Raw genomic sequence first — 7730 nt, 5'->3', positions numbered from 1 at the left:
GCGGAGCAGGAACCCGTGGTTGAAATTTCCAAATGCAGGTCAATGACAGCACCTGGGGTAGCGGCAGATGCAAAATCTGCTATCTCCCTAAAGCAGAATCTGGCCACGTGGTGGAGCTGGAGCCCAGGAACCGCGGAAGATGTCCTCCGGTCTAGGGGCATGTCCATAAGGGTGCCGTCCAGTACCCTCTCAGCCATTGGTCTAGATTTGGGCCAGCAGCATGTGCGTGGCTCACAGCCTAGGGCAGTGCCTGTTTGGCTGATGTACCAGAGCCTGTTCACCCCGTCCTGGGCTGACCACCACCCCTTTCTTCAGCCTCAGTCCACCACAGACACACCAGCCACTGCCTCCCGACCATGCCTCTCACTCCCCACCCCGAAAAAGCAAGTTGGCCCCACAGGTTTTTTGCAGCCTGGGCCGCCATTGCACACCACTTGCTTTGGTGCTCTTATGTCCCATCCTTTCATATCTGACCCAGCCTGGGGTCATGGTCAGGGCCAAGAAGAGCATGAGAGGTGGTCAGAGGAATGTCGGAGTGTCCTGGGACCCCAGACCTTCTTAATTGTGAGCCCGGGTGCTCATGGGGATGGGGCCCTGAAGCCTGCCCTTGTGATGCTGTGCATGGCTGCGACCTTGCAGCCACCAGTTGTCACACCAGGCGAAGATGCCACTCTCTTCAGTGTGGAGGCAGCAGGGGACCTGCTGGACAGGACCTCTGCCCTGGTGGACAGAGACATGGCGCAGATCAGGCGGATGTTCCAGCTGCTTGTGGAAGACATCATGGAGGAGGTGGAGGTTTTGGCTGATGAGAAGCAGCAACAGGGGTCCTCCCAAGACTTGGATGAGAAGATATTAGAGGAACAAGGCCAGCAACGGCCGGGAGGCCTGAATGAACTTCTGGCGCTAGATGCGCTTCGGGCTCTGGCCACCCTGCAAGTGGAACTGAGCTCTGACCATGAGAAAAACTGCAGGGCCTAAGTTTAGTTCATGTGCAAGAGCCATCAGAGGAGGAAGTGTGACTTGGCTCAGAGGAGTGCCATTATCCAGGGCATCCCTGGCTTCTGGGTCAAAGTGGTATCCTTTCTGCTGCTCCTTGGGGTCTGCTGCTCAGGAGGAGGAGGAGGTGCAGGGGCAGGAGCAGGAGGATGGGTGGGGGCGAGGGCGCAGGATGCGTGCTGGTGGACCCTGAAGGAAGTGTGGTACTGGGCAATTGGCAGGCTCCAAAGGCACAGCTGAGTAGAGTTCAGGCAGGTCCTCACCTGTGAGTGTTGCAGTCATGACTTTGTGTGTCTACTTCAGGCCTGCATCTGAGGAGGAGCAGCTCCGAAGCCTCTAAGTCAGGAATGACCAGAGTCAGTACCCCCAGAGCAGCCTCAGCAGACAGTTATTATAAATGTGGATGATCCCAAAAATAACTGACATGGGAGTCACACACACACACACACACATAAACATACACAAACACACACCAACTCCTTTGCTTTCGGACATGATTTGTTACAACGACTGCAAGTTGTTTGACCACGTAAGCAATGACATGCCACTACTCAGCATACACAAGTCTGGAGAAGAGTAGGGATCAGAAACAGCCCCTTCTTGGGGAATGCAGACCACCTCAGATACAGAACACCACAAGGAACCCAGAGCCATGAGCGTGCCTGATGGTATGGCAGGGCCTGAGGACAACCGTGGTGGCTGGGCAAGCCACAAAAAAGTTTGTCCTTTTTTCCTCCTTGAGTATTCCAGCATCCTTGACGATGCCTGTTCCAGTGTCCTTCCACCCCAGACTAGGGCTGATGTTCCTGGCTCTTCTTGGCCTAGTATGTGGCTAATATGGCTCCTTAACCTAAAGCAGATTATGAACCACCCTCAAGTTTCTGTCATCATCAGCGACCAAGATAAAGACTTTCTCAGCTACCTGATCAATTTGCAGGTCAGTGAGGGAGACTGAAGATGGGTGGGTATGGGACTTGGTGGGGAGTGGGAGGATCATGTTATCCATGTTCCTACACTGTGAGAGTTTGGAGATGCTTCGTGGAAGCTGTTAATGAAAGGTTGTTGTTGAATCATGCGAATACACCGGGATTCTTGGCCCCCGGAGGAGAAGAATTCAATCCGGGGCCAGAGACGAGGCTTGATCGCTCAGAGCTTTTGTGTAGTAAAGTTTTATTAAAGTATAAAGGAGATAGAGAAAGCTTCTGACATAGGCATCAGAAGGGGGCAGAAAGAGTACCCGCTTGCTAGTGTTAATTATGAGGTTATATAATCCAAAGAATGTCTGGAGGTTGTAAAGACCTCCTCCGACCTACTCCCATAATTTACATTTTAAGATAACACTGTCCTCAGGCAAGATACATCCTTGTAAAGACCAGGTATACTCCCATAATTAACTTTTTAAAATAACAGAAGGTTGAATCCAAAGACTGTCCTTAGGCAGGATACATTATTGGTATATAATCCTAAGGAATGTGGAGAAAGAAAAAAAGTTTGTCCTTTTTTCCTCCTTGAGAATTCCAGACCCCTCTCTCTTTGGGGACCCCTAGACTCCCTATCAACCTGCCTAGGAAATGACTCTCTCATTCCCCCCTTTTCTTTTAGGAGAATTATGTTGCCTAGGGAAAAGGGGCGTCGTTCTCGTTCCATAACTGCTTCCAAGCTGATAAGGGGCGCTGTCCCTAAATTGGTGAGGCAACATATTCTCCTAATCCTCATATTGAGGATATCTGATCCAGGGGCCCCAAATAGTAGCTGGAGGAAGCTACAGCAGTAGCAGGAGTTTGAGCAACCATTTGTAACTTAAAAGCTTTCATGCGGCTAGAAACAAATCCAGTTATACAATTACAGATGCAGGGAGCAAACAGCAAGAACAAAACAACCAGAATTATTGTAATTAAGATAGTTGTCCACCATGGGGAATTAGTTAACGTTTTCCAAAGTGAAGCAATTGAGGCTTCAGGAGTGTCCATGGCCCTAATCATCTTGTTCATGTGGTTAGTAAAATGAGTAACATTCGTGCTCATATCAGGTATATATGTACAGTATTGGGTATGAATAATGGCACAAGTTCCTCCTTGTGCAGCTGGCAGAATATCTAGAGCCAATCTGTTTTGTAAAACCACCTTTCTAATTTGTGCTTGTTCAGCATTAAGAGCTGAAATAGCCTTTTGAGAATCCTGTAATGCCTGTTGAGTAAAATTAGTCAAAGCATCCACTCGTAACATAACATCTGTAGTTCCCAAAGAGGGAACAAACGCTGCAGCCAAATAATCATACCAATAAAATACAGACCTTGCCCACCGAGTTCTAAGGTGGGGTAAATTAGCAGGCTTTTCTGGAAGCTCTGAAAATATAAAGCCATGAGTAAAGGCTAGACCCAGGGTGCACCTCCCTATCCAACCAGGGGGGAGCCATGCCCATAGGTAAGAGCCACATATCCAATAAGTCCCGTTTGGAGCAAGCCAGCGCGACTGAGATATCCAGTCCCAATTCGTGCCTGGCCAGACAAAGGGAGAACCTGAACTGGGATTGGAAAACACGGGAATGATTACATTGCATGTTTCCTGAGACAAATATCCCATTTGTTTCCAATCATTGTAATTAAGTTGTTGGCTAACTTTTGGGGATGGCTCTGTTTGTTCCCAGCACATAGAGGCAGTAGATATTAAATGTCCTTTTTCAGGAGTTAGCCATGTAACCTCATCCCATATTTGATAAATGTCAGGTAAAAAACCATTAGATCTAGACCTATTTTCCTTATATGTAGCAAAATAGTCATTGAACCGAGACAATGTATAATCAAAATTAAAAGTCACATTATGTCCATAGTTAGAGTACAAAGTGTTGCACCAGTCCATTTTAGGGTTAGTAGATGTCATCAGATGAAGAAGAGGCATCGCACGTGATTGTTGTCGAAGGTATTCACAGACTTGGAGAAAGTCTTTATCTTGAAGTGGGGATGTCCACCACGGGAAGCCTTCCACTGACAAAGAGGGGAGCGCTCCGCAGACCCAGCAGTTAGACGGATTGTGGAATGCAGCATAGGAGTGAGCCCAGGACAAGAAGACATTGTCTTGAGGATCCAATGGCAGACTCAGGATATTTGGAGTCAGCAGAAGTAGACTCACATAGATTATCAGGCTCATCCGCTGCCCTTTGCTTAACTCTAGAGCTCGGGTCAGGGCCACAAGCTCCGCTAACTGAGCACTAGTTTCCTGGGGGAGAGATTTTGCTTCTAAAACCTGTTCAGCAGTCACCACGGCATAACCCGCTTTACGCTTTCCATCCTGAACAAAAGAACTGCCATCTGTAAATATTTCCATGTCAGGATTGTCTAATGGGGTATCCTTTAGATCTCCCGAGCTGCATAGTTTAAAGTTAGGAATTGAGAACAATCGTGATCAGGTGTTTCATTTTCCTTCTCAGGAAGGAAAGTGGCAGGATTTAAATTTCCACAAACTTTAAGCTTAGTTACTGGTCCTTCTAACAACAATGACTGATACTTAAGAAGCCTACTGTCTGTCATCCAAATATTAACCTTAGAATTTAAGATTCCACTCACATCATGAGAAGTCAGTACAGTAAGGTTTCGTCCATTAATTATTTTTAAAGCTTCAGGTGCTAATAAAGCCGCTGCCCCAATTACTCTTAGGCAGTGGGGCCACCCACAAGAAACTACAACTAATTCTCTGCTTAGATAAGCAATAGGTTGCTGGTGAGGCCCTCGGGGTTGTGTCAAAACTCCCAATGCCACACCTTTTCTTTCAGTGACAAACAAATTAAATTCTGACCCTGTGGGCAAGCTCAGAGCTGGAGCTTGCAGGAGAGCAGTCTGAAGCACCTTAAAAGCCTTTTGAGTTTCTGGAGACCAAACCAGTTTGTCAGTTTGGGCCTGCTGAGTTTCAGCTATAAGTTTATATAAAGGCCAAGCAAGTTCCCCATAACCCGGAATCCAAATGCGACAGTAACCTGTGATTCCCCAAAATCCTCTCAATTGTCTTAAAGTCATAGGTAGGGGGTGATTTAGTATAGGTTTAATTCTCTCAGGGCCTATGGCCCTAGTCCCTTCTGATATGATTAGGCCCAGATATCTAACCGCTTGTTGACAAAGCTGAGCCTTTTCTCTTGATGCCTTGTAACCACAGCCTGCCAGAAAGTTTAAGAAATCTTCTGAGGCTCGCGAACAAGCTTCCTCTGTCTCAGCACAGAGCAAAATACCATCTACATATTGTAACACCACTGTTTCAGAGCTATTAAAGTTTTGTAAATCTCGTGACAAACTTTGTCCGAATAAGTGAGGACTGTCACGAAATCCCTGGGGCAAAACTGTCCAGGTTAACTGAGAAGCTGGCTGCGTAGGGTCTTCAAAGGCAAATAGGAATTGACTTTCTTCCGCCAAAGGCACTGAATAGAAGGCATCCTTTAAATCAATTACTGAGAAATATTTGGCCCGTTCAGGAATTTCAGACAATAGAGTATAAGGATTAGGCACCACGGGGTGTAAAGGAACTACAGCCTCATTTATTATTCGTAAGTCTTGAACTAGTCTCCATTTACCATTCGATTTCTTTATACCCAAAATAGGAGTGTTGCAAGGACTGTTACAGGGAATTAATAGTCTCTGCTCCTTTAAATTTTCGATGATGGGTTTTAACCCTTCCTTAACTTCAGGTTTCAGTGGATACTGCTTCTTATGTGGAAATACGTGTGGGTCTTTGAGCTTAACAACTACAGGAATAGCATTTTGTGCTCGACCCACAGATTTTCCATCAGCCCATACTCTAGGATTTACATTTTGTTCAACTAAAGGGAGAGAAAGGGAGGGCTCCATATTCATGAAAACAGAGGCATGGACCTTGCTCAGTATATCCCTTCCCAAAAGGGGTGAGGGAGATTCTGGCACAATCAGAAACTCGTGTGAAAACAGCACAGAATCCCAGTTGCAAGATAAAGAATAACTGAAATAATATCTTTTGGCTCGTCCAGACAGTCCCATTACGGAAGCGGATCGGGAAGAAAGTGGGCCAGGGGCTTCAGTAAGCACAGAATAAGTTGCCCCAGTATCTAAAAGGAAATCGACGGATTGGCCCCCCACAACTATTAATACCCGGGGTTCCTCAGGTGTAATTAGGACAGGAGCTTGTGTGGGGACCCCCGGGCACCTTCAGTCCTGATTGTCTTGAGAGTCCGACCCTGGAGACCTACACCTCTGGGGGCAGTCTCTCTTCCAGTGTGGTCCTTTGCAGACCGGACATGGAGCCGGGGGCGGCTTAGATGCCTGAGGGCAATCCCGCTTGAGGTGCCCCTCCTTTCCACAGCAGTAGCAAGCCCATCCCTTTTCACCTGGGCCCCTCTGGGCATTTTTCTCAGGCTGTTTAAGAACGTTTTTCATAGCCATGGCGAAGGCTTCCGCCTTTTCCTTTGTCTTTTTTTGCCTTTCTTTCTTTTCCTCATATTCCCTACCATAATAGACTGTCTGAGCCAGTTGTAACAGAGTATCTAAAGACTGATTTGGTCCATACGCCTGTTTTAATAGCTTACGGCGGATATCTGGAGCCGACTGAGTAAGAAATCTATCTTTTAAGATCACTTTTCCCTCTTCACTTTCGGGATCAATCTCAGTGAATCTGCGAAGGCCTTCTTTCAGTCTATCTAGGAATTTACCAGGAGCTTCTTTCTCCTCCTGTTCTGTATCTGCCAATTTGCCATAGTTTAAAGGCTTAGAACGCGCCTGCCTAAGTCCTTCAAGAATACATCTAACAAAATGACTCTGATCCCATCTTCCTTTAGCTGTGTTGTAGTCCCAGTCTGGTTCTATAGTTGGGACTGCCTGATTCCCAGTGGGGAGGGCCGCTATCTTGTTCTCCCTCTTCCCTACTGATTCATTACCAAGCCACTCATCTCCATAAGCAACCGCTTTTCCCAAAACTCGAGTCTTTGACTCAGGAGTCAGCGTTTGTCCCAAGATATACATCACATCCTTCCAAGTGAGGTCATAAAGCAGAGTAACACCTTTAAAAGCTCTAATATATTTTTCTGGGTCCTCTAAATAGTCTCCCAGATCCTCCTTGATTCTTTGTATTTCTTGATAAGAAAAAGGCTTATTAACTCTCACAGACTATTTCTCCTGGTGGGTGTTTCATAAAGAGACAACAGCTTGTGTGGCTGTTCCTCAGTCTCTCTGGCTGCTCTGCGCATATGATCTCAGGGATAGATTGGAGAAACCTGTTTTTCTTCTTCTCTTTGTCTCCTGTCCTCCATCTCATCTCTTACTTCGATGGTCTGAGTTTCTACTGAAACCAGAGTAGTCTGAGGTCGTACTGAGACAGGAGTTGTTTGGACCTCCATGTGGGCAGTTTGAATCCCAGTTTGGAGTCCCAGGTACGGGGGCAAAGGAAGAGGATAGGGGGGAGCTGAAGGTTTCACACCCAAATCTATACCCTTAGGACATAAGTCTGGCATATTTCGCAGAGAGAAAAAGGGCAACACATATGCTACTTCTACCCATTTCCCTTGTTCCTTACAGAACCTGTCTAATTGTAGAACAGTGTTATACTTAAGAGACCCTCCAACTGGCCACCGTTCGCCGTCCTCCAATGGATACCGTGGCCATGCAGTATCACATAGGAAGACCAGGTGTGTCTTCTTTAAGCCCTGGGGATCAAATCTATCCCAGTTTTTCAGGATACAGTTCAAAGGAGTGAGGCTGGAATTGTTAGCTCCCATCTGTAAGA

The sequence above is a fragment of the Bos taurus genome, chromosome Y (assembly GCF_002263795.3).
Source record: "Bos taurus isolate L1 Dominette 01449 registration number 42190680 breed Hereford chromosome Y, ARS-UCD2.0, whole genome shotgun sequence".
NCBI lineage: Eukaryota > Metazoa > Chordata > Mammalia > Artiodactyla > Bovidae > Bos > Bos taurus.
This window is presented reverse-complemented; position numbering follows the sequence as displayed.